Source organism: Elephas maximus, chromosome 5 (genome assembly GCF_024166365.1).
Source record: "Elephas maximus indicus isolate mEleMax1 chromosome 5, mEleMax1 primary haplotype, whole genome shotgun sequence".
Taxonomy (NCBI): Eukaryota; Metazoa; Chordata; class Mammalia; order Proboscidea; family Elephantidae; genus Elephas; species Elephas maximus.
In genome coordinates this window covers 9,413,109-9,439,507 of record NC_064823.1, presented here as the reverse complement: position 1 = coordinate 9,439,507, position 26,399 = coordinate 9,413,109, and positions in this window count along the sequence as shown.

The window sequence follows — 26,399 nt, the reverse complement described above, 5'->3', positions numbered from 1 at the left end:
TTTTGGAGGGAGTAAGGATGTGAGGCCCACACTTAAGAAGTGGAGATTTATGTTCCACTTCCTTGAGAGTAGGGAATCTACATAAATTATTTGAAATTCCTCTGCATAGGAAATCTACCCACTCTCCCCATTTATTTATTTATTCAATCATTTTTTTTATCAGTACAGATGTATGGATATTTATTTTATACTTTGAACTATAACCATGGCAATCTTAATTGTGATCATACTCATTATCTGAGCTTTTACCTAAGGGTCTTTCTTTTCCAAAGCTCAGTTGAAAATTTGTAGAGGAAATGTCCAATACTTGTTGATATAATAGTGGGAATAATAATGCAATTCTCAGTACATAAAGGTATAGCTATTTAACTAATTTTTTCTTGAAATGTTCAACTTGTTTGAATTTATTCCTAATTATATACACTTGTCTAGTAAAATTTCTCATACCTATTTTTATTCTCATAGCTATGATAATAAGAATAAATTCTCCAGATTTAAATTGCTGTTAGAGATTTTAGGAAAAGTTAAGTACAGCCCAATTCAACTCCAGAATGTACAAAACAACTTACTACTCTATGAAGAAGTGGTATACGTATAAGTATCCATTCCTACACTCACTACTTGTAACCAAGTGTAGGCCATCAACACAATAGTCATTTACTCTTTTTTCTCACTAACAGTATCTTGAATTTGTTCAAATGAAAATTTTCTCAACCACCAGACAAGAATAATAAATTGTCTTTGTCAATCAGTTCAAACCCAATACCCTTGGCTAATAATTGATTTGAGTTTAGCATGTGATTCTGTTTTGTGGAATAAGATCTTGGAGAAAGTCGAATGGGCCATTTTGGGAAAAAATTTTTTCCTTCCTGATAAAAGAGTACTTTCTTACAGAGATGAAACATTTATCACATTCATTTAGTTGTCTGTTTGTTATTGACCTCTTTTTTCTTAATTTTGATCTGGTCAGGTCAAATTTGGATTATTGCAGATACTATAATTATCATACGTGAAGAAAAAGCCAAAGGAATCAATAGCAATTCACCATAGTACCCTGAAGTGATAAAACCTCAAAATCAATACTTGAATTACCTAATTCCGGACATTTGCATTATGTATTTAAATGAATTTATCAGTTTAGCTGATATTGTTTCAGGGTCCTGTCACTTTTAGTAGAAACATCATAACTATTAAACCCTCAGATATCATGTATTAAGATATCTGCACATGTTTATCAGAGTATATATGTTCCTAGTTGGTATTGGGTTTTGAAAGACCAGCAAGATAAAGTGCCATTCTCATCATGTCAACTGTGTAGACTATCAACATGACTTATCACTGTGAATTATTGATATTTTAATCTAAAGGTTAGTTGTTTGAACTCACTCGGTGGTACCAAAGAAGAAAAGTCTTGATGATATTCTTCCATTAAGATTACAGGCAAGAAAACCCTATGGAGAAATTCTACTGTATAGCACGCAGGGGTTGTCATGAGTCAGAATCAATTGGATACCAACTAACAACAACTTTAGAGCACATTAACTAGAAAAATGCTTCTTTATGAAGGAGCTCCTTGTGCATGCATAATATACACAATCACAACATATAAATGGTAGACTTAAATATTTTGGGTTGATGTTTTTATCACTATTCACCCTCAAAATCAGGAGTAAACCAAATTCTGTAGATTCTCTTCCTATGCTGTCTTTCATGTACACTTCCATGATATCTTTCCCATTAGTCTACTATGTGTTCTACTATCTCCTCATATCTACAGTAACCATATGACATTTGTCAAAGGCCTGTCTCAAGTCTCTGTCCACTCCAACGTTCATAATATCAGTAAATCTTAGATATCTCAAAATACCACTTTTTCCCCTTACTGCCATATTTAATATTTTCATTTGACATCTAAACCTCCATACAAATCAGTTAAAGTTCTTGTCTCATGACTCCTTTTTTTCTAGTGATTCTTCCAGCCTTGAGAAAACAAGATCTATTTTGTTATTACTGGAGAATTTGGTAGCTGCCACTTTTAATGTGTCTGTGACATTTGCTACCAATAAAATCATATCCAGCTTGTAAAGCATACACCCAAGAGACTTATTGCTTCCTCTTCTGCTGTATATCTATAACCCAGGGGTGGTTTTCAAGTAGATACTGTTGCTTTAAATTATATAGTGAAGGTCAGAACCCCAAAATAATCAAATCAAATAGTCTGTTTGCATGTTTGAATGAGAATGTTAAGTTAAGCAGTTTTAATTGTTTTTTTCTCTACAAAATCTGAGCATATTCATTAGAAACCTAAACATTATAGAACCTGGTTAAATACAGAGATATATTTTGAAAGCAAGAAATTTAAATGATATTAAAGATACAAAAATCAGTTAGTGCTTTCTAAATTCATCATGCTTGCTAAACAAAATTTCTGCTAGTTTACGATAAGGAAATGTTGATTTATCAATAAATAACTTCTTTGATAAATTCATTTAAAAAATATTTTGAGACTTAAAAACAATCCATTTTTTGCTTACATAAATTCCTGGTTAATTACTAACAGTTATAGTGCCTGACCAGAAAGAAAATATGAGAACAAGATGCTGTAATATATACTTGCAATATATATTTTTTGCTAGTGGAAAAACAGCTTGATGATATTGAACATTTTTTAGGTCCAATAACTAATGAAGAATATGCTCTCATCTCTTCTGAATAGTATTTTTTTTTTCTTTTAAGAGGATCAAGATAAAATAAATATAATTTTGCTATTGTTTCTTACCAGCACACAGGTGAAAAGAAACTGTATGTCCTCTAGAATTGTGTATAGATTTAAAAAAAAAAAAGGAACCCTAGTGTGCTATTGTTAAGCGTTTGGCTGCTAATGAAAACATGGACAGTTTCAACCCACCAGACTCTCAGTGGGAAAAAAAAGATCTGGAGATCTTCTCCCATAAAGAATGCAGCCTAAGGAAGCCCAAATCTAGGGTCATTATGGGTCGCAATTAACTGGGTGGCCCACAACAACAAGTGCACTAAGTCTCAGACTGATGCTTCATGGTAAATATCTCATAATATGGCTCCTGGCACTAGTATTATTTACTTTTACTGGTCTCTTATTATTCATATTCCTTCACTTTTCTTTATATACAGAACATCAAATTGATAATGTAATGCCTGTTGTTCACCTGACTATAAACTTCAACTATATTTAATACACATTGTTCTTGCTTTCTGATGGCAATGGTTTAGAGTCGGGCAGTTTGGATTTGTCACACTAGGCCATTAGAGTGCTATGACAATATCAACACACATATTTTGTGAAATTTTGCAAGAATTTTATGTTCAAACATGTATGTTGTGGTTAATCAGCCAAGTTTATACTAAAAGAAAAATAATTAGGGTAATATAATGGAATAAAAAAAGTCATTTATATTATTTAATATTATAAATATTCACTTGTTATCTTATACCATAAGGGACAAATACGATTTAGAAATTAATGTTAGTCAAAAGAACCTTGGTTCAAGAGGAAGAGACACTTCCAAATCATTCTATGAAGCCAGCGTAACCCTGATGCCAAAACCAAGCAAAAACACCACAAAAAAAGAAACAAAAAAAATTACAAACCCACATCTCTCATGAATATAGATGCAAACACTTCCAACAATGTTCTAGCCAATAAAATTCAGGAGCATCTTAAAAAAATAAATAATACACCATGATCAGTGGGATTCATACCAGTTACACAAGGATGGTTCAAAATTAGAAAATCAATCAATATAATCTACCACATAGATAAAAACAAAAGAATCACATGATCATCTCAATTGATGCAGAAAAAGCATTCTATAAAGTCCAACACACAGCCATAATACAAAACTCTCAATAAAATAGATACAGAAGGAAAATTCCACAACATAATAAAAGGCATCTGTACAAAATCAATAGCCAACATCATTCTTAAATGGAAAGAGGATGAAAACATTTCCCCCGAGAACAGGAACAAGACAAGGATACCCATTATCACCACTCCTATTTTTTTCATTGTGCTGAAAGTCCCAACTAGAACAATAAGGCAAGAAAATTAAATAAAGAGCATCTAATTTGGCAAGGAAGAAATGAAATGATCCCCATTTGTGGATGACATGATACTATACTTACAGAACCCAAAGGACTCCACAAGAAAACTATTAGAACTAATAGAAAGATTCAACAGAGTAGCAGGACACAAGATAAACATGTAAAACTATGTTGGATTCCTATACACCAATTAAGAGAACTAAGAAAAGGAAATAGGAAAGCAATACTGTTTATAATAGACCCTAAAAAAATAAAATAAAACCCATTGCTGTCGAGTCAATTCTTACTGATAGCTACCCTATATGACAGAGTAGAACTGCCCCATAGAGTTTCCAAGGAGCACCTGGTGGATTCGAATTTCTTACCCTTTGGTTAGCAGCTGTAGCACTTAAACACTACACTACCAAGCTTTCCTAAAATACTTAGGAATAAATCTAAACAGGGATGAAAAAGACCTATACAAAGAAAACTATAAAACACTACTGCAAGAAACCAAATGAAACCCACATAAATGGAAAAACATACCATGCTCATGGATAGGTAGCCTGAACTTTATGAAAATGTCAGTTCTACTCAAAGCAATCTACAAATACAATGTGACCTTGAACCAAATGCCTACAACATTCTTTAAAGAGATGGAAAAAGTAATCATTAACTTTACGTGGAAAGGAAAGAGGCTCTGAATAATTAAAACAATATTGAAGAAAAAAAATAAAGTAACACTTGCACTACCTGACTTCAAACCTACTATACAGCTATGGTAGTCAAAAGAGCCTGGTACTGGTATGACAACAAACACCTTGATCAATGGAACAGAATTGAGATCCTCGATGTAAATCCATCCACCTAAGGCTGCCTGATCTTTAACAAAGGTCCAAAGTCCATTAAATGAGGAAAAGACAGTCTTTTTGACAAAATGTGCTGACAAAACTTGTTGTCCATCTGCAAAAAAAAAAAAAAAGACAGAAACAGGACCCATACCTCACACCATACACAAAAACTTATTCAAAATGAATCAAAGACCTAAATATAAAAGCAAAAACAATAAAGATCATAGAAGAAAAATTAGGGCCAATGCTAGAGGCCCTAATATAAGGCATAAATAGCATATAAGCCATAACTACAACACACGAACACCAGAAGATAAGTTAGATAACTGGGATCTTTTAAAAATTAAAAACTTGTGCTCACCAAAAAATTTCACCAAAAGAGTGAAAAGAGAATCTACAGACTGGGGGGAAAAAAAAAACTACCTATGACTAATCTAACAAAGGTCTAATCTCTAAAATCTGTAGAAAAATTCAACACCTCTTCAAAATAAAGAAAAATAATCCAATTAAAAAACGTCCAAAAGATATCAACAGACACTTCACCAAAGAAGACATTCAGGTAGCTAATAGACGCATGAGGAAATGCTGCCACTCACTAGCCAATAGAGAAATGTCAATCAAAACTGCAATGAGATACCATCTCACATCGCCACTACTGTCATGAATCAAAAAAAAAAAGAAATTAACAAATGTTGGAGAGGCTACATGGCACTTGGGACTCTTATACACTGCTGGTGGGAATACAAAATGGAAAAGTGATATGATGCTTCCTTACAGAGTTAGAAATAGAAATACCACATGATCTGGCAATCCAAATCCTGGAATATATCCTAGAGAAATAAGAGCCACCACAGGAATAGACATGTGCACATCCGTGTTCATTGCAGCATTATTCACAGCAGTAAAAAGGTGGAAACGACCTAGGTGCCTATCAACAGATGAATAGATGAACAAACTATGGTACACGCACATAATGAAATACTAAGCAACGATAAAGAACAATGATGAATCTGCGAAGCATCACACAACATGCATGAATCTGTAGGGCATTATGCTGAGTGACATAAGTCAATCACAAAAGGACAAATATTATATGAGACCACTATTATAAAAATTCACGAAAAGGCTTACACACAAAAAGAAACAATCTTTGATGGTTACAAGGGAGGAGGAGGCTGGGCAGAGAAAAACAAAGTAGACAATAGATAAGTGGTAACTTTGGTGAAGGCTATGACAGTACACAATACTGGGAAAGTCAGCACAACTTGTCCAAGGCAAGGTCATGGAAGCTTCATAGACACATCCAAACTCCCTAAGGGACTGAATTAATGGGCTGAGGGCTAGGGACCAGGGTCTCAAACGACATCTAGCTCAACTGGCAGAACATAGTTTACAAAGAAAATGTTCTATCTTCTACTTTGGTGAGTAGTGTCTGGGGTCTTAAAAGCTTGTGAGCAGCCATCTAAGGTACTCCACTGATCCCAACCCATCTGGAGCAAGAGTTGCTGAAGAAAACTAAAGACACAAGAGAAAGATTTGTCCAAAGAACTAATGGTCCAAAACTACCACAGCCTCCACCAGACTGAGTCCAGCACAACTAGATGGTGTCGAGCTACCACCGCCTACTAATCTGACAGGAATCACAATAGAGGCCCCGGACAGAGCTGGAGAAAAATATAGAACAAAATTCTAACTCATAAAAAAAGACCAGATTTACTGGTCTGGACAGACTGGAGAAACCCCAAGAGTATGGCCCCCAGAACCCTTTTAACTCAGTACTGAAATCACTCCTGAGTTTCAACCTTCAGCCAAAGATTAAACAGGCTCATAAACCAAAATGAGGCAAAATGGGCACACCAGCTCAGGGGCAAGGATGAGAAGGCAGGAGGGGACAGGAAAGCTGGTAATGGGGAACCCAAGGTCGAAAAGGTCAGAGTGTTGACATGTGTTGTTTACAACCAATGTCACAAAACATTATGTGCGTTAATTGTTTAATAAGAAGCCAATTTGCTCTGTAAACCTTCATCTAAAGTACAATTAAAAAAAAAAAAAACTCGGTTCAAATCAAAACTACAATGAGACACCATTTTCACCCACAAGGATGACTATTATCACAAAAAATGATAAGTGTTGACAAGGATGTGAAGAAATTGGAACCCTAGTGTTTTGTTGATGTGAATGAAAATGGTGTGGTTGCCTATGTAAAACTGTTTGGTCGCCCTCTGAAAGTTAAATATAAATTTACCATGTTACTTGCAATTTCACTTCTAAGTATGTATCCAAAGACTTGAAAACAGGAGCTCAAACAGATGTTTGTATACCAATGTTAATTGAAAGATTATCCCCAGTAGCCAAAAGGTATAAACAACCCAAGTATCTGTCAACTGATGAATGTATAACCAAAATGTGGTCTATACACAAAATAGAAGATTATTCAACCATATGGAGAAGTGGTGGCATAGTGGCTAAGTGCTATGGCTGCTAACCAAAGGGTCGGCAGTTTGAACCCACCAGGCACTCCTCGGAAACTCTATGGGGCAGTTCTACTCTGTCCTATAGGGTCGCCATGAGTCGGAATCGACTCGACGGCACAGGGTTTGTTTGTTTTTTTTTTTAATAAAGAAGTAAAATTCATACACATGCTATGGCATGGATAAACTTTGAAAACAGTGTGCAAAGTGAAAGATAAGACACAAAAAGACAAATACTGTATGATCCCACTCATACGAAGTATCTAAATACAACAATGCATAGAGACAAATTTTTATTAGTGATTGAGGAGGAGGGATGGAGAAATGAGAGTTATTAGTGAAGGGTACTTTCTGTTTGGGGTGGTGAAATTTTTTTTTGGAAATAGTAATGATGATTAAACAACATGGTGAAAGTAATTAATGTCACTGAAATGTACACCTGAAACTACTAAAATGGCATTTTTTGTTATATATAATAAAATAATTTTACTGTTACATACAACAAAATTAAGACAAAAAAGAGACTTGGGTAAGTCATTCTAACACCTTAGTTCTGTTTCATCACTGAAAATTATGTGTGATCAAGATGAAAATTTCTGGAGTTATTTCCAGGCTTAATTTCTAATTAAAAGAAGGGGATTCTTGGCTGTTGAAGATAAGCATTCACATTTTATAATAAATATCTATGAGCGGAATCAACCATAGGCAATGAGGCTTATTCGTTCATTCATTCAGTGTATGTAGAACATGAGAGCTCACACATCTGGTGGATAATGTTACACCACTTTGTTTTTATAAACAGTTCCCAGAAAAAAATGTAAAATTCATTAAAAAATTGCCAGCTATTGAAAATCAAGATAAAACCAACACATAACAGGAGATGGAATCAATATCTAATGAGAGACCACTATGTGGAAGATACATATGTTTGACTGATTTTCTTTACCAGTAAATTTCCAAATGTCTAGCTGATGATGCCCCAATGTCTGGCACCTGGTATTCATTTGTCTAATATTTGTTAAAAAGAATGTGTAAAGCATGTTAGTAAACTTTTTATGACAAATGGCTGATGTAGTTGTTATCAACCTAGTAGCACATGAGAAAACTGAGGTCCAGAATTACAAGACGTTAATTAATTCTGATAGCTTACCAAGTTTGTAAGGCTAAAGCTGGCACTTAAACCCATGGCTGTCTTGTTTCAAAAAAACAAAATTTTACCCAAGATAATTAGATAAATACTGTGAATGAGTCAGAAACTGTCTCACCTCTGTAACCACTGCACTCACTTTAGATGAGCATGTAATGCTTCTGGTAATTTCTATCCCAGTTTGACCAGCAGGAAGTGGTCACTTGGATATTCATTTTCCTTCATGTTTCTATACATTTTCAAAATTACTCTCTGAGTTCTACCTTTTCCCAACACATTCTTTCTTCTCCAGCATCTGTGTACTTTGTATGTTTTTGTATTGTACCATTTTTCCTTGTTGGATGCCTGCATTACTTATATATAAAAAAATGAGAGGGAAAACACTCGGATAATATTAACAATAATAGTGGCTGGTTTTTATTCACAGAAACTGTTCAAGACACCTACATGTTTTATTTCATTTCATTTTTATTTTATTTCATTAATCCTAGGAACAATAATTCTACATAGTTTTTCTTCTTCTGAAAGGTAAAGAAAGCCCACTTTCACCCTGTTTCATAAGACATGTGCTTTGCTGTACTTGTCTAGCTCCAAGCAAGAAAGTATATCATAAACTTGATTTAGGAATGAAATCATTCCATTTGTCCAATTTCCAGTGAGTATTCAACAAGCTAAAAAGCCTCCAATTCTTCTCCTAAGCCTATACTCAGGATACAATTGGTGGCCATAGAGGGATAAAATGCAATCCTTGCATTAATTTTTCTGTATAATTTAGCCCTTATTGAGGCTTTTAAGATTGGGTAAATTTTCTGATCTATTTATACTCTGTAGAGTCTTTAAAACAGAGGTTGATGCATAATTTAAGTTTCTGACTAGGCTACCACACATTTCTAACTCGTAAATTTTTCAAATATTATAAATTTTATCCTTACTTTATTTTTTATCTGAAACTAACATTTTGTAGACAGTAAGTAGAACAAAATTTTTAATGAAATTGTGCCATCTTCTTTGCTTTCCTATATCCAAGACTATATAACTAGAGACTATAAGAGGGGTATGCTTCAGCACAACGAACATGTGATTAAAACAAAATCCCTAATGTTTTTGGCCTTACATCATCCCGTCATCCTGGAATTCCCAGACACGATTAAACAGAGGGAGCTACTAATATATCGTGCCCTATTCATTTCTATCCTTAAAAAAAAAAAAATTTAGCTGATGTTTTCTTGAGCAGCATTACAAAAAAAAAATTATTAGAATATTGCTATTCTCTTAAGGATTTCAAACATTTCTCAGACAAAATATTCAATCATTCCTAACTCAATTCTACCTTACAACATCAAACAAAGTACTCCGTTAGAACTTAGAGTTAACTGAATAGATATTTAATTTATGCTTTCATGGGTGGAGATAAAAAGACTAATCATTTTTAAACTCAATATGTATAATAGATAAGGCAAAAATACATGTAATAATTTCTTTTAAATGCGTTTTAACTTTATGAAACAGCCAGAAATAAAAAAACCAAAAGCATAGTAAACTTTTTCTTTTTAAATCTTTTCTGAATTTAGGTTTTAAGGTCTTCTTAATATTAGATATAAAACCAATTTTATTTTCCGTTTCATCACTTTGCTTTTGCTATAAAATTTTAAGTGCTTTGTACTCTTGTTGGATATATTGAATTTGAAATTATAATGAGGTAATGATTTTTTTAACTTGGTATTTATCTTTAAAGATTACATTTAAAAACAATAATCTGACAAAATTTTTAATTGTATTTTACAAACATATGATGATTGACATTTCTTCTAATTTTTTTTTTTTTCTATCAACCATTCTACAACAGATGAAACCCATTTTTATCCATCGGGGACAAATTATTTGTTCTCAATTATTAAATTCTCTGTTTTAGAATCAAAGTGCTCATAGTCATTTTGTATAGTGTCTGTTCAAACAGGTGTTTAACAATTAACTTTAATTAAAAGATAATTGGTAATTATAATTTAGCACTCAGTATCTTTTATGCTTTTTTTTTCTCTTTTTTGCTATATTCCTGAAATTATAGGGTTTTTTTTCCTGCATACATAAATTAATATTAAATACCTTAAGCAATAACTGATCAAATAATACATTCCCTCTTGGTCTAGATTCACATCCTGTAGAGACATGCACATTCTTGGGGACCCCAGAATGCCATCCGCTCAGATTGCCACCTATGTGCTTCCATAGAGCTGCTCCTATAGTAACTTTCAGTGTTTGTAATTCTCATCCCTGCTGGGAGCTGAAAGGCATCTGTAAGAGACTACAGCCACTGCATCAATTTGGGATAAAAAACGCTGAACTCCTGAGGATTAAATACAACTTTATTTTCCAAGGATTTACTCTGAAGAAGAGAGAATTATTTTAGTTGTACTAGGGAATCAAAATTTTATTTGAAATTTAATAAAAGGCAGAAATATGCTTTTAAAAGGAACCTAAATATGTGCTTAGATTGTTAATATTCTGCATAACCATGGTGTTTCAATTGTTTTCAGCTAACAAGAGCTTCTCAGTTCTGTGTTTAGCAAAGTGACAGATGTGTAAATTTTTCTGCTCATTTATGAAAAAGACTCATACTAACATAGAGATAAGCTTTTAAATAACTCCTCATTTTATATGGTCAGAATTCCTTCTTTGTTATATTTTAAAAATTTACCTTTTCATTAAAAAGATCGTGAATCAAAGAGCTGAATTGTTACTACCACAATTCTTATTATATTCATTTTATCTTTTAGCATATGGAATAACTCTAGTAAACATTTTGTCAGAAATATACACTGTCTTCAGTTTTCCCCAGGGTACACTTTGTCTAACTGTTCCATTTAAAAACAAATATGAGCAGTGTGCTCTTTTAATGAATTATCGATGTGAGATCAAATTGACAATGGTTACTGGAAAGATTGCATGGAAGGCTTGGGGGTAATGAGTTCAATACAATGGCTGTGGAATAATGTGGAAATGGATAGCAAGAATAGTAACACAACTTAGAGAATGTAAACAATGCCATTGAATTGTACATGTAGAAATTGTTGAGATGGTGAATCTTCGGCTGTGTGTGTTTTCGTTCTTGTTACCCTCTTGTTAGGTGCCATCAAGTCGGTTCCAACTCATAGCAACCCTATGTATAACAGAACAAAACACAGCCAGGCTCTGCACCATCCTCATGATCTTCGTTCTGTTTGAGCCCATTGTTGCAGCCACACTGTCAATCCATCTTATTAAGGGTCTTCCTCTTTTTCGCTGACCCTCTACTTCACCAAGCATGATGCCCTTCTCCAAGGACTGATACCTCCTGACAACATGTCCAAGGTACGTGAGAAGAAGTCTTGCCATCCATGCTTCTAAGGAACATTCTGGCTGCTCTTCTTCCAAGACGTTTATATGTTCTTCTGGCAGCCCGTGGTATATTCAATATTCTTCGTCAACACCATAATACAAATGCATCAATTCTTCTTTGCTCTTCCTTATTTATTTTTTGACTTTTCACAATTGAACACACCACGACTTGGGTCAGGAGCTCTTTAGTCCTCAAAGTGACATCTTTGCTTTTTAGCACTCCAAAGAGTCTTTTGCAGCAGAATTATCCAATGCAATGCATCTTTTGGTTTTTTGACTGCTACTTCCATGGGCGTTGATTGTGGATCCAAGAAAAATGAAATCCTTGACAACTTCAATTTTTCTCCATTTATCATGATGTTGTTTATTGGTCCAGTTGTGAGGATTTTTGTTTCCTTTATATTGAGGTGTAATTCATACTAAAGGCTGTAGTCTCTGGTCTTCATCAGCAAGTGCTTCAAGTCCTCTTCACTTTTGACAAGCAAGGTTGTGTCATCCGCATATTGCAGGTTGTTTATGAGTCTTCCTCTAGTCATAATGTTCTGCTCTTCTTCATATAGTCCAGCTTCTCAGATTATTTGCTCAGCATACAGATTAAATAAGTATTGTGAAATGATACAACCCTGACTCATGCCTTTCTTGACCTCAAACCACGCAATATCCCCTTGTTCTGCATGAACAACTGCTTTTTAATCTATGTACAGGTTTCTCATGAGCACATGGTTGTGTATACTCTTAAAAAAAAAAAAAAACTCTTACCCCCCAAAAAAAGAATTAAAAATAAATACATAAATTTAAAAATTACAAACTTTTTAAACAGTCACAGATATAAAGTTTTCAGTTTAGGACACATTCTACTGTTTTAAGCATTTATTATGAACATAGCTAAACCAGATGGTATAGAGTCTACTCTGTTCCTACACTTGTTTTCTTTGACTATTGGCTCCCTGCTAATCCTTCCTTACAAGTACAAACCAGTTGTTGTCCAGCTCATTATGACTTACAGTGACCCCATGTGTCTTAGAGTAGAACAGTGTTCCACTTATGGATTACAAGGACTCTTTTTTCTGAGGCAGATTCCCACGTATTCCTTCTGAGGTACCTCTGTGTGGACTTGAACCTCCAACCTTTTAGTTAGCAGTTAAGCTTGTTAACCCTTTGCACCACCAGAAACTCCAATCTTTTCTTTGTTGTTGTTGTCGTTAGATGTCATTAAGTCCATTCCAACTCATAGCAACCCCACGTTCCCCATAGGGTTTCTTTGGCCATAATCTTTGTGGAAGTAGATAGCCAGATATTTCTCCTGCAGAGCCAATGGGTGCATTCAAACTGCCAACATTTCAGTTAGCAATTGTGAGTGGAACTCTGGGGTCCCTTAATCTGCTCTTACAGTTCTTCAGTATTAAAGCCAAAGACTACTGATTTCAGACATTTGTCCCAATATAGGACAAGGTACATAGATGTTCTATTACCCTAAAGGCCCATATTATACATGGATTTATTGTCCTGTTTCTCTCACACTGAAATACTAACATGCAAACACAGAATCATAAATAAATGGCTGGTGTTGTGCTTCTGGTAATAGTTTTCATCATTTTAATGGGCCATAAGACACGTAACTACATGAGAGCTATTTGACAGTAAAACTTTCTGATCCCATCTTATGCAAACAACCTAACGCTACCTTCAATTATTACACACTACCATAATTTCACTAAGAGAACCAAACTGAAATATGACACATCATTTCTCAAATAAACCATTTTACAGTGTTAGTATGGAATTTAGATAGTATCAAATATTGAACTCTGATTAGGGCTCTGAAGTCATAATTGCAGCTTTGCCTTTTGTTGATATGAGCATGAGCCAATTAATTCTGCTCCCCTTTCTTTATAAAATAAATATGTTTTTACAATGCAATTGTTAGTGGACTTGTAATATTGCTTAAAAAAATTGTATATGAAACTAACTTCAGGCTACTGAGTTTAAGTTGTTCTTTCTTACTTAAGATGATTCAAAAGCCCTACACCAAAGACACTCCTTGATATCTTGGTATAAAATTTAAAATATGGTCTGGTCTTTTATTCAGAAGTTCTAGGTATAAACCTTGGTGTCTGTCATTTATTGAGTTGTGTGTCCCCCAAAATATGTGTCGAGTTGATTAGGCCATGATTCCCAGGATTGTGGTTGTCCACCATTTTGTGAGGATTAGGGTAGGATTGTAATACCACTCTTACTCAGTCACCGCTCTGATCCAGTGTAAAGGGAGTTTCTCTGTGGGATGGTCTGCACCTCCTTTTATCTCTCAAGAGATAAAAGGAAAGGGAAGCAAGCAGAGAGTGGGGGACCTCATACCACCAATAAAGCAGCACCAGGAGCAGAGCACGTCCTTTGGGTCCAGGACCCCTGCATCTGAGAAGCTCCTCAACCATGGGAAGATTGAGGACAAACACCTTCCTCCAGAGCAGACAGAGATAGAAAGCCTTCCCCTGGAGTCGACGCTGTGAATTTGGACTTGTAACCTACTAGGCTGTGAGAAAATAAATTTCTCTTTGTTAAAGCTATCCACTTGTGGTATTTCTGTTACGGCAGCACTAGATGACTAAGACAGTGTCACAAACTACGAACAATAAACCCTAGGCAAATTACTTAAAATACTCTGTCTCAGTTATCTCATCTTTAATACGAAGTTAAAACTCTCTGACAGGGAGTGGTGGTAAAAATATAATTAACATTTTAGAAGTTCCCCCACATGTCTGTCAGTTTGTCGTACTGTGAGGGCTTGTGTGCTGCTGTGATGCTGGAAGCTATGCCACTGGTATTCAGATACCAGCAGGGTCACCCATGGAGGACAGGTTTCAGCTGAGTTTCTAGATTAAGACAAACTAAGAAGAAGGACCCGGCAGTCTACTTCTGAAAAACATTAGCCAGTGAAAACCTTAGGAATAGCAGGAGAACATCGTCTGATACAGTGCTGGAAGATGAGCCCCCCAGGTTGGGAGGCACTCAAAGGTGACTGGGGAAGAGCTGCCTCCTCAAAGTAGAGTCGACCTTAATGACGTGGATTGAGTAAAGCTTTCGGGTTCTTCATTTGCTGATGTGGCATGACTCAAAATGAGAAGAAACAGCTGCAAACATCCATTAATAATCGGAACCTGGAATGTATGAAGTATGAACCTAGGAAGATTGGAAATCGTCAAAAATGAAATGTAATGCATAAACATTGATATCCGAGGCATTAGTGAGCTAAAATGGACTGGTACTGGCCATTTTGAATTGGACAATCATATAGTCTACTGTGCTGGGAATGACAATTCGAAGAGGAATGGTGTTGCATTCATTTTCAAAAAGAACGTTTCAAGATTTATCCTGAAATACAACGCTGTCAGTGATAGGATAATATCCATATACCTACAGGGAAGGCCAGTTGATACGACTATTATTCAAATTTACGCACCAACCACTAAGGCCAAAGATGAAGAAATAGAAGATTTTTATCAGCTGCTGCAGTCTCAAATTGATCGAACACGCAATCAAGATGCATTGATAATTACTGGTGACTGGAATGCAAAAGTTGGAAACAAAGAAGGATCAGTAGTTGGAAAATATGGCCTTGGTGATAGAAACAATGCTGGAAAACGAATGATAGAATATTGCAAGACCAGCGACTTCTGCATTGCAAATACCTTCTTTCACCAACATAAACGGCAACTATACTCATGGACCTCATCAGACGGGACACACAGAAATCAAATTGACTACATCTGTGGAAAGAGACAATGGAAAACCTCAATATCGTCAGTCAGAACAAGGCTGGGGCCAACTCTGGAACAGGCCATCAATTGCTCATATGCAAGTTCAAGCTGAAACTGAAGAAAATCAGAGCAAGTCCACGCGAGTGAAAATATGACCTTGAGTATATCCCACCTGAATTTAAAGACCATTTCAAGAATAGATTTGAGACATTGAACACTAGTGACCGAAGATCAGACAAGTTGTGGAATGATACCAAGGCCATCACCCATGAAGAAAGCAAGAGGTCACTGAAAAGACAGGAAAGAAAGAAAAGACCAAGGTGCATGTCAGAAGAGACTCTGAAACTTGCTCTTGAGCATCAAGCAGCTAAAGCAAAAGGAAGAATTGATGAAGTGAAAGAACTGAACAGAAGATTTCAAAGGGCCTCTCAAGAAGACAAAGTAAAGTAATATAATGACATGTGCAAAGAGCTGGAGATGGAAAACCAAAAGGGAAAAACACGCTCAGCATTTCTCAAGCTGAAAGAACTGAAGAAAGTATTCAAACCTCGAGTTGCAATAGTGAAGGATTCCATGGGGAAAATATTAAATGATGCAGGAAGCATCAAAAGAAGATGGAAAGAATACACAGAGTCATTATACCGAAAAGAATTAGTCGATATTCAACCATTTCAAGAGTTGGCATATGATCAGGAACCGATGGTACTGAAGGAAGAAATCCAAGCTGCTCTGAAGGCATTGGCGAAAAACAAGGCTCCAGGAATTGATGGAATATCAATTGAGATGTTTCAACAAACAGATGCAGTGCTGGAGGTGCTCACTCATCTATGCCAAGAAGTATGGAAGACAGCTTCCTGGCCAACTGACTGGAAGAGATCCATATTTATGCCTATTCCCAAGAAAGGTGATCCAACCGAATATGGAAATTATAGGAAAATATCATTAATATCACACGCAAGCAAAATTTTGCTGAAGATCATTCAAAAACTTCTGCAGCAGTATATAGACAGGGAACTGCCAGAAAGTCAGGCCGGTTTCAGAAGAGGACGTGGAACCAGGGATATCATTGCTGATGTCAGCTGGATCCTGGCTGAAAGCAGAGAATATCAGAAGGATGTTTACCTGTGTTTTATTGATTATGCAAAGACATTTGACTGTGTGGATCATAACAAACTACGGATAACACTTCAAAGAATGGGAATTCCAGAACACTTAATTGTGCTCATGAGGAACCTTTACATAGACCAAGAGGCAGTTTTTCGAACAGAACAAGGGGAAAGGTGTGCGGCAGGGTTGTATTCTTTCACCATACCTATTTAATCTGTATGCTGAACAAATAATATGAAAAGCTGGACTATATGAAGAAGAACAGGGCATCAAGATTGGAGGAAAACTCATTAACAACCTGTGTTATGCAGATGACACAACCTTGCTTGCTGAAAGTGAAGAGGACTTGAAGCACTTACGAATGAAGATCAAAGACCACAGCCTTCAGTATGGATTACATCTCAACATAAAGAAAACAAAAATCCTCACAACTGACCAATGAGCAACATCATGATAAACGGAGAAAAGATTGAAGTTGTCAAGGATTTCATTTTACTTGGATCCACAATCAACAGCCATGGAAGCAGCAGTCAAGAAGTCAAAAGATGCATTGCATTGGGCAAATCTGCAGCAAAGGACCTCTTCAAAGTGTTGAAGAGCAAAGACATCACCCTGAAGACTAAGGTGCACCTGACCCAAGCCACGGTGTTTTCAACCACATCATATGCATGTGAGAGCTGGGCAACGAATAAGGAAGATTGAAGAAGAGTTGATGCCTTTGAATTGTGGTGTTGGCAAACAAACAAATCTGTCTTAGAAGAAGTACAACCAGAAAGGTCCTTAGAAGCAAGGATGACGAGACTACGTCTTACATACTTTGGACATGTTGTCAGGAGGGATCAGTCCCTGGAGAAGGACATCATTCTTGGCAGAGTACAGGGTCAGCAGAAAAGAGGAAGATCCTCAAAGAGGTGGATTGACACAGTGGCTGCAACAATGAGCTCAAGCATAGCAAAGATTGTAAGGAGGGAACAGGACCAGGCAGTGTTTCATTCTGTTGTGCATAGGCTCGCTATGAGTCAGAACCGACTTGACGGCACCTAACAACAACAACACCAGAGTATTTAGCACTCAAGGAATGATTTATTAATTTTGATTTTCTAAGAGTCAAAGGCCATTTCAAAAAAGGAGGATGGAAGAGACAGAAATTCATTAGAAATATAAAGAACAGTTGCCAAAAATCTATGAAGCACAAAATTCCACTTTCAAGTTTTGTGTACCCCTATATCTCCTAAAAGTCCTGGTGGTGCATCATTAAGTGCTCTGCTTTGAACTGAAAGGTCAGAGTTTCAAACCCACCAGCTGCTCCATGGGAGAAAGCTGTGGCAATCTGCTTATCTAAAGGTTATAGCCTTGGAAACCCTGTGGGGCAGTTCTACTTTGTCACGTAGGATCGCTGAGTCATAATCAACTTGATGGCAGCAAGCTTTGGTTCTGGTATATCCCCTGAGCCCCAATTGCCTGTACAGACCTTAGCTGGCCTTGCAGTGTCCTAGACGGGATTCTTCCACAAAGGCTTGCACTGTTTCTATGGTTGTAAAGTCCTGGCAGTCACATATGTAGCCTCATCACAAAACACCACCAGTTGTTCAACATTTCCCAGGAGTGAGGGCAGGGCTTCAGCCTGGCATCCGTTGGGCCTTTCAGAGTGAGACCCCAGTAGCTCCTAGCTTAGACCTAACATTTCTGGAAATGCAGAAGTTCTGGCTTTGCTCAGAGTCTGTCTGAAGAGCCTGTTCTACTCATTTGAAAGTGTCAGGAGTTAATGACTCCTGGAACAAACTTGAGAGACAAGAGAAAAATTTATTACTCTTCCTTCTTCTACCAAATTTTCTAAAAAGGCACTGGTTTTGTATGGCCTGTCTGGAGACATCCTGTGTTACTCACTGAACCAAAGTTTCATAGTCAAGCAGTGGGGAGCACATCGACATTCCATATTGTAAGTGTTTTCACCCTTTCCTGCTTTATTTTCCTTTTCCTCTGAATTTTTCTTTGCTTGGGTTGTGCTCAGATTCCAGATAAAGTGATGTCTCAGGTAAAGTTTTTGTTTGTATTGTTTTAGTTAACTTTAATTAAGAAAGAAAATAGATCTTTGCTGAGATAACTCAAATTCTGACCAAAAGATTCATAGATTTTTGTCTTATTTTGTACTTTTGCCCTTTGAGGGTGTCTCTTGGTTCATTAATAAGAATTAATTAAAAGATATTTTCATTTGAAATTTATAATTTATTTAATAGTTTTTTTTAATATATTTTTTAATATATTTCATGGAGTTCTGGTGGCACAGTGGCTCAGAATTTGGATGCTAACCAAGAGTTCAGCAGTTCGAATCCACCAGTCACGCCTTGAGAATTCTATGGAGCAGTTCTACTCTGTCATATAGCATCACTATGAGTTGGAATCTACTCAACGACAATGGGTTTTGGTAATATATTTCATAAAATCTTTATGTTACAGGCACAGAATAATGAGAAGTATCTTGAAACCTTATATAAATTATTTGTTTAATGTGATGTGGAGACCTGAAACACCTGTATGAAGTGTCTGACCAGAGTAAAAGAAGCTGAAGTAGGATCCAGGTCTAGAAATTCATTCTATATAGAAAAACCGTAGAACCAGAAAACTGAACTGATTACGGCAGTTCTGCCGTACAAGAACAATGCTGTTAGCTTGTTCCTAAGGAGGCTTTACGCAACCTCTACATTTCCAGAGCTGAATGTCTGGCAAAATAGTCACTAAGTAGTAACTAGTCAACAAAAACTCTTTAAACCTATCACCAAGTGATAACTAAGTCAACTAAAACTCAGTGTAAAATCCCAGCTTCTGTCACTCTACCTTTGACAGTGATGTGTTGATGAATAACAAATCAGATTTTTTCTCAACTTCCCTTCCTTCTGTATCAACATATTAGCTGCTCTCTGCCTGTGATTCAGTGAATTCTGCTAGTCTCTTGTGCTCAATGCATGCTGGGAGATCACTCATTCAAATGATTGTCTTTGTCTTAGCTCAATAAACACCTCTTACAATTAAATTTGAGTCTGGGATCTTTTCCGCTACAACAAACTAATACTCAAAATGGCAAAATTATCCACTTAGCCATATATATCAATAATCATTAAAGTCATCATTTCATTAACACTATTTGGCACTATTTTTTTCAATATTTGAGAATGTAGTAAGCGTGATATATAGTTCAGCATAATTTTAATCAAAAGTGTTAATTTGTAGACTGACAATTCAAAAATAAAAAGTAATATTAAAGACAGTCATTTAATGATATGGCATTTTTTTCTGGAAAATGTGGTGATGCAAATTGCCCAATGATGACATGTAAGAGATATAAATGTTTATTTTTGACAGACAGACATCAGACTTAAAAGATTTTATCTTGTGACTATGTGTATGTAATCCTAATATTTAAACATCAGAATGCATTTTCAGTTAAAAATAATATGCAGAATAATTAAGTCATCAAATGGTACAAAATAAAAAAAAAACATTTTTATGGGTAATTTTATTGGGAGTTTTAGTTGGAATAGGCAAGGAAATGTCTCCCCTTGTTTCCAGCTCTTATCACAAGACCAGGACTTCTCTTTCAGTGATGTGTTCAATTGTCAGCATCTAGTTTTTGGATTCCTTTAATTCCACGTTTTCTCTGAGGAAAAGGCTATGGTACATTAAGTCATTGATCTCCAAAGAGACCTGTGCATGATAATCTACATTAAGAAAAATATTTACTTGTTATCCTTTCACAAGTGTCTATTTCGTTTATGTCTGATTATTTATATATTGTGTATTAGTAACATCCATAGAATAATAAATGTATATACTATGTTATGGAAGCCTAATTATATTTGTTCATTTTGTTCTTTGTAGATATCATTGTTGAATTTAAAAAAAAAAAAAGTTTATACACCCCTAGATTAGGAGATCTTGGGGCATACTTTTGAAAAGAAATTGGGTCATATTTCTAACAACTGGGGAATAGTGCTCATAATTACCATTGGGTTGAGGCCACAAAAACATAATTTGACTCTAGCGTTTTAAAATGAGACATAGCAATTTCCTTTTTATGTGTTGCTTGGTTTGATTTTCAATGGAAGAAAGAATTTTGCAGAAATACATAGTAAAAGAACCAAACCCAAAAACCCATTGCCACAGAGTCGATTCTGACTCATAGTGACTCTATAGGACAGAGTAGAGCTGCAACGTAGGGTTCCCAAGGCTGTAATCTTTACAGGAGCCAGCTGCCACATCTTCCTCCCGCAGAGCGGCTGGTGATTTGAATTGCCAACCTTTTGATTAGCATCAGAGTATGTTAACCAGCTCACCAGCAGGGCTTCTTAGTAGAAAAATGGGATGGATTAAAGATAAGTTAACGGCATGAATGTAGCAAATAGCAAGCTTTGAGATTATAGAATAGACCTCAGCCCAATATCTGCTTTTTGAATATTTGAAACTTAGAAAGGAAAAAGTTAATGGCATATGTACCATTTCTTCTCCTTGTATCAGCAAATTGACTCTATTTCTGGTGGCACAGTGCTTAGTTAAGAACTCAGCTGCTAACCGAGTCAGCTGTTCCAACCCACCAGTTGCTGCTCTACAGGAGAAGGATGTGGCAGTCTGCTTCTGTAAAGATTACAGCCTTGGAAATCTTATGAGGTAGTTCTACTGTGTCCTACAGGTCACTATGAGTTGCAATGGACTGCATGGCAATGGATTCGGTTTGGGTAGAACTCCTTCTGAAGACCAGTCTTACTAGCAGTATGTATTTTATACACTATTTTGGAGCCCCTGTGGCATAGTGTTTAAAAGCGTGTCTGCTAACCAAAAGTTGGCAGTTAGAATCCACCACCTACTCCTTGGAAACCCTATGGGGCAATTCTACTCTGTACTATGGGGTCACTGTGAGTCAAAATTGACTCAAAGGCAACAGGTTTTTTGTTTGTTTGTTTGTTTTTGTATACTATTACACTTTCTATCCTTGTTAGAGATTTTGAACCTTGAGATTTTCTATCTAACAGAAGAAATAAGAAAAAAAAAATTATGTCAGCCTACAGCAGGCACAGATTCTAATCACTAGATACATCTTGATAAGCTCCTTGAAATTTAGGTTGACAGGTACTTAAAACTGCTTTGGGACCATTTACTAAAGAACATTTTACAGGGAACTATCTTATGCAGCCCATATATTCATTTTATGACTAAATAGTTACATATTCTGACTCTATGAGCAAAATGAATTAAAATATTTAAGCTACTTTGCATTTCTATCTCATCTACCAGGTGTTCGAGCATCTTGCAGGAGCTTGAGGACTCTATTTGTAAGTATTATAAAGTTTAAGTGTTATACAGCTGTGGATGCACTTGTTTTCTTCTTACACATTCAACTAGGTTTCTATCCTCTTACTAAATGCTGTAATCGAGTCAGGCAGAAGGGATGTAAGAATAGAACTTTGAATGAGGCAGTACTCTGTGTATTTATAAATGTAAAACAGATGTGCAGGAAATATTGTGAGCTTTGAATCAATAGGACACCATATAAATACAAAGGAATGAAAGAAGAGATATAATTTGTCAGTGGTTTTTGCTAAATGTCTCATCAGTAATGGAGAAGCTAAAGCTTCCTTACAGGACTTAATGAATAGCTTCCTACTTGCATTTTTTCCTATTACTCCTGAGCAGCAACTAAACTGCAAACTGTAAATAAAAGTAAATTTTAGCAAATAAGAGATACAGATACTCATAAAAAGGAAATTCAAAATACTTAAAAGCATTTTTAAAACTCAAAGTAAATGTAGGAAAGTACTTTTATAAAAGAAACTTCCAGAATGTTCAAAAAATATTACTAATCTCAAACTATATAAATGATATAACTTACATTTCAAGTTATTAAATATAGATAATTTTAGAATAGGAAACCTATTAAGACAGAAATAATTCATTATAATTTAGAGAAAAAGAAAAGTAAAGTTAGGTGTCTCATGTTCTCCAAAGTTTTCTGTTTTCCCTTCTCAAAATCTAACAATGGCATTATTCTTCATTGAATAATGCAGGCTCAAAGACTTCATCTCTCTTCACCTTCACTGCATAACTAAGAACTAGTGAAGCTACACTGAAAAACTTAATGTCAAATACTTCCAAACTTCTCATTCCCATTGTTTGAGATATCTGCAATTTCTTAATTTAGTGAAATAATTTATTATTTCTCTACAGTTGCTTTCTTTCTATATTAATCCACACTAAAAAGCATCACCTGCTTAATATTTTTGAGCCACAAACTTACCAAGTTCTCTTTGCTGGAAAATATTTAATAGCTGTATGCATTGCATTGGGTAAATCTGCTGCAAAGGACCTCTTTAAAGTGTGGAAGAGCAAGGATGTCACCTTGAAGCCTAAGGTGCACCTGACTCAAGCCATGGTATTTTCAATCACATCATATGCATGTGAAAGCTGGACAATGAATACCGAAGGCCGAAGAAGAATTGACGCCTTTGAATTTTGGTGCTGGCAAAGAATATTGAATACACCATGCGCTGCCAAAAGAATGAACAAACCTATCTTAGGAGAAGTACAAATAGGATGCTCCTTAGAAGCAAAGATGGTGAGACTGCATCTTACATACTTTGGGCATGTTGTCAGGAGGGATCAGTCCCTGGTGAAGGACATCATGCTTGGCAGAGTACAGGGTCAGTGGAGAAGAGGAAGATCCTCAACGAGGTGGATTGACACAGTGGCTGCAACAATGGGCTCAAGCATAACAACAATTGTAATGATAGCTCAGGACTGGGTAGTGTTTCATTCTGTTGTGCACAGGGTCGCTATGATTCGGAATTGACTCAATGGCACCTAACAACAACAACAACATCTTTGTATGACTACTAGTTTCTTTGCCCTTCATTCAAGTAGATTCTCTAACCAAATACCAAAGTTTCCAATATAATGATTTATAAATTATATCTTTTGGGTGCAATGGACTAGGTATTTGTTTTAGGCTGAGTCCTCTAGAGAAGCAAAACCAATAAAACATATATATATACATATATGTAGTGATTTATATCAAAGAAATGGCTTAAGCAATTGTAGAGGCTGAAACATCCCAAGTCCGTGGATCACGATAGAGACTTCCCCTGATTCATGTGGCTGGTGAACTTGAGATCGGTAGGTTGGCAAGCAGGGCTCTACCTCACAGGCTGTGAAGGTAAATTAAATCCAAGATTGGAAGGTAAGTTGCTAGCTCAAGTCTCAAGAACCAGAGGTCAGATGAACAAGAGGCAGCTGCAGGATCCAGACAGGGCTAAAGCCAGAATACCCACTTATGTTAGGATGCAGGCTACATGCCCAGGGAAACTACCATTCAACTGATTGGCTACACACAGCAGATCCTATCATGATCACATATAAACACTGAGAATTATGGCCCAGCCAAGTTGGCACATAATCTTAACCTTCACAGTATTATTTCTCAAAGTAAGTCCATTCTTATCAATTTCCTTAAATTTTTGTGTGTTATCCCCCACGTGTCTGTCAGTTTGTCTTACTGTGGGGGTTGCATGTTGCCGTGATGCTGGAAGCTATGCCACTAGTATTCAGATACCAGCAGGGTCACCCATGGAGGACAGGTTTTGGCTGAGCTTCCAGACAAAGACAGACTACGAAGAAGGACTCGGCAGTCTACTTCTGAAAAGTATTAGCCAGTGAAAACCTTATGAATAGCAGCAGGACATTGTCTGATATAGTGCTGGAGGATGAGCCCCCCAGGTTGGAAGGCACTCAAAAGATGACTGGGGAAGAGCTGCCTTCTCAGAGTCAACCTTAATGACGTGGATTGAATAAAGCTTTCAGGACCTTCATTTGCTGATGTGGCAAAACTCAAAATGAGAAGAAACATCTGCAAACATCCATTAATAATCAGAACCTGGAAGGTATGAACTATGAATCTAGGAAAATTGGAAATCATCAAAAATGAAATGGAATGTATAAACATCGATATCCTAGGCATTAGTGAGCTGAAATGGACTGGTATTGGCCATTTTGAATTGGACAATCATATAGTCTACTATGCTGGGAATGACAATTCGAAGAGGAATGGTGTTGCGTTCATTTTCAAAAAGAACGTTTCAAGATATATCCTGAAGTACAAAGCTGTCAGTGATAGGATAATATCCATACGCCTACAAGGAAGGCCAGTTAATACGACTATTATTCAAATTTACGCACCAACCACTAAGGCCAAAGATGAAGAAATAGAAGATTTTTATCAGCTGCTGCAGTCTCAAATTGATCGAACACGCAATCAAGATGCATTGATAATTACTGGTGATTGGAATGCAAAAGTTGGAAACAAAGAAGAAGGATTAGTAGTTGGAAAATATGGCCTTGGTGACAGAAACAATGCTGGAAATCGAATGATAAAATCTGCATTGCAAATACCTTCTTTCACTAACATAAACAGCAACTATACCCATGGACCTCACCAGATGGATCACACAGAAATCAAATTGACTACAACTGCAGAAAGAGACAATGGAAAAGCTCAATATCATCAGTTAGAACAAGGCCAGGGCCCGACTGTGGAACAGGCCATCAATTGCTCATATGCAAGTTCAAGCTGAAACTGAAGAAAATCAGAGCAAGCCCATGAGAGCCAAAATATGACCTTGAGTATGTCACACTGGAACTTAGAGACTATCTCAAGAATAGATTTGATGCATAACTGAAGACCAGATGAATTGTGGAATGATATCAAGGACATCATACATGAAGAAAGCAAAAAGTCATTTAAAACACAGAAAAGAAAGAAAAACCAAGAGGGATGTTGGAGGAGACTCTGAAACTTGTTCTCGAACGTCGAGCAGTTAAAACAAAAGGAAGAATTGATGGAGTAAAACAACTGAACAGAAGATTTCAAAGGGCCTCTCAAGAAGACAAAGTAAAGTATTATAATGACATGTGCAAAGAGCTGGAGATGGAAAACCAAAAGGGAAGAGCACGCTCGGCGTTTCTCAAGCTGAAAAAACTGAGGAAAAAATTCAAGCCTCGAGTTGCAATAGTGATGGATTCCATGGGGAAAATATTAGACGATGCAGGAAGCATCAAAAGAAGATGGAAGGAATACACAGAGTCATTATACCAAAAAGAATTAGTTGATGTTCAACCATTTCAAGAGTTGGCATATGATCAGGAACCGATGGCACTGAAGGAAGAAGTCCAAGCTGCTCTTAAAACAAGGCTCCAGGCATTGATGGAGTATCAGTTGAGATATTTCAACAAACAGATGCAGCGCTGAAGGTGTCACTCATCTATGGCAAGAAATACGGAAGACAGCTTCCTGGCCAACTGACTGGAAGAGATCCATATTTATGCCTATTCCCAAGAAAGGTGATCCAACCGAATGTGGAAATTATAGAACAATATCATTAATTTCACATGCAAGCAAAATTTTGCTGAAGACCATTCAAAAACAGCTGCAGCAGTATATTGACAGGGAACTGCCAGAAATTCAGGCCGGGTTCAGAAGAGGACGTGGAGTCAGGGATGTCATCGCTGATATCAGATGGATCCTGGCTGAAAACAGAGAATACCAGAAGGATGTTTACCTGTGTTTTATTGACTATGCAAAGGCATTCAACTG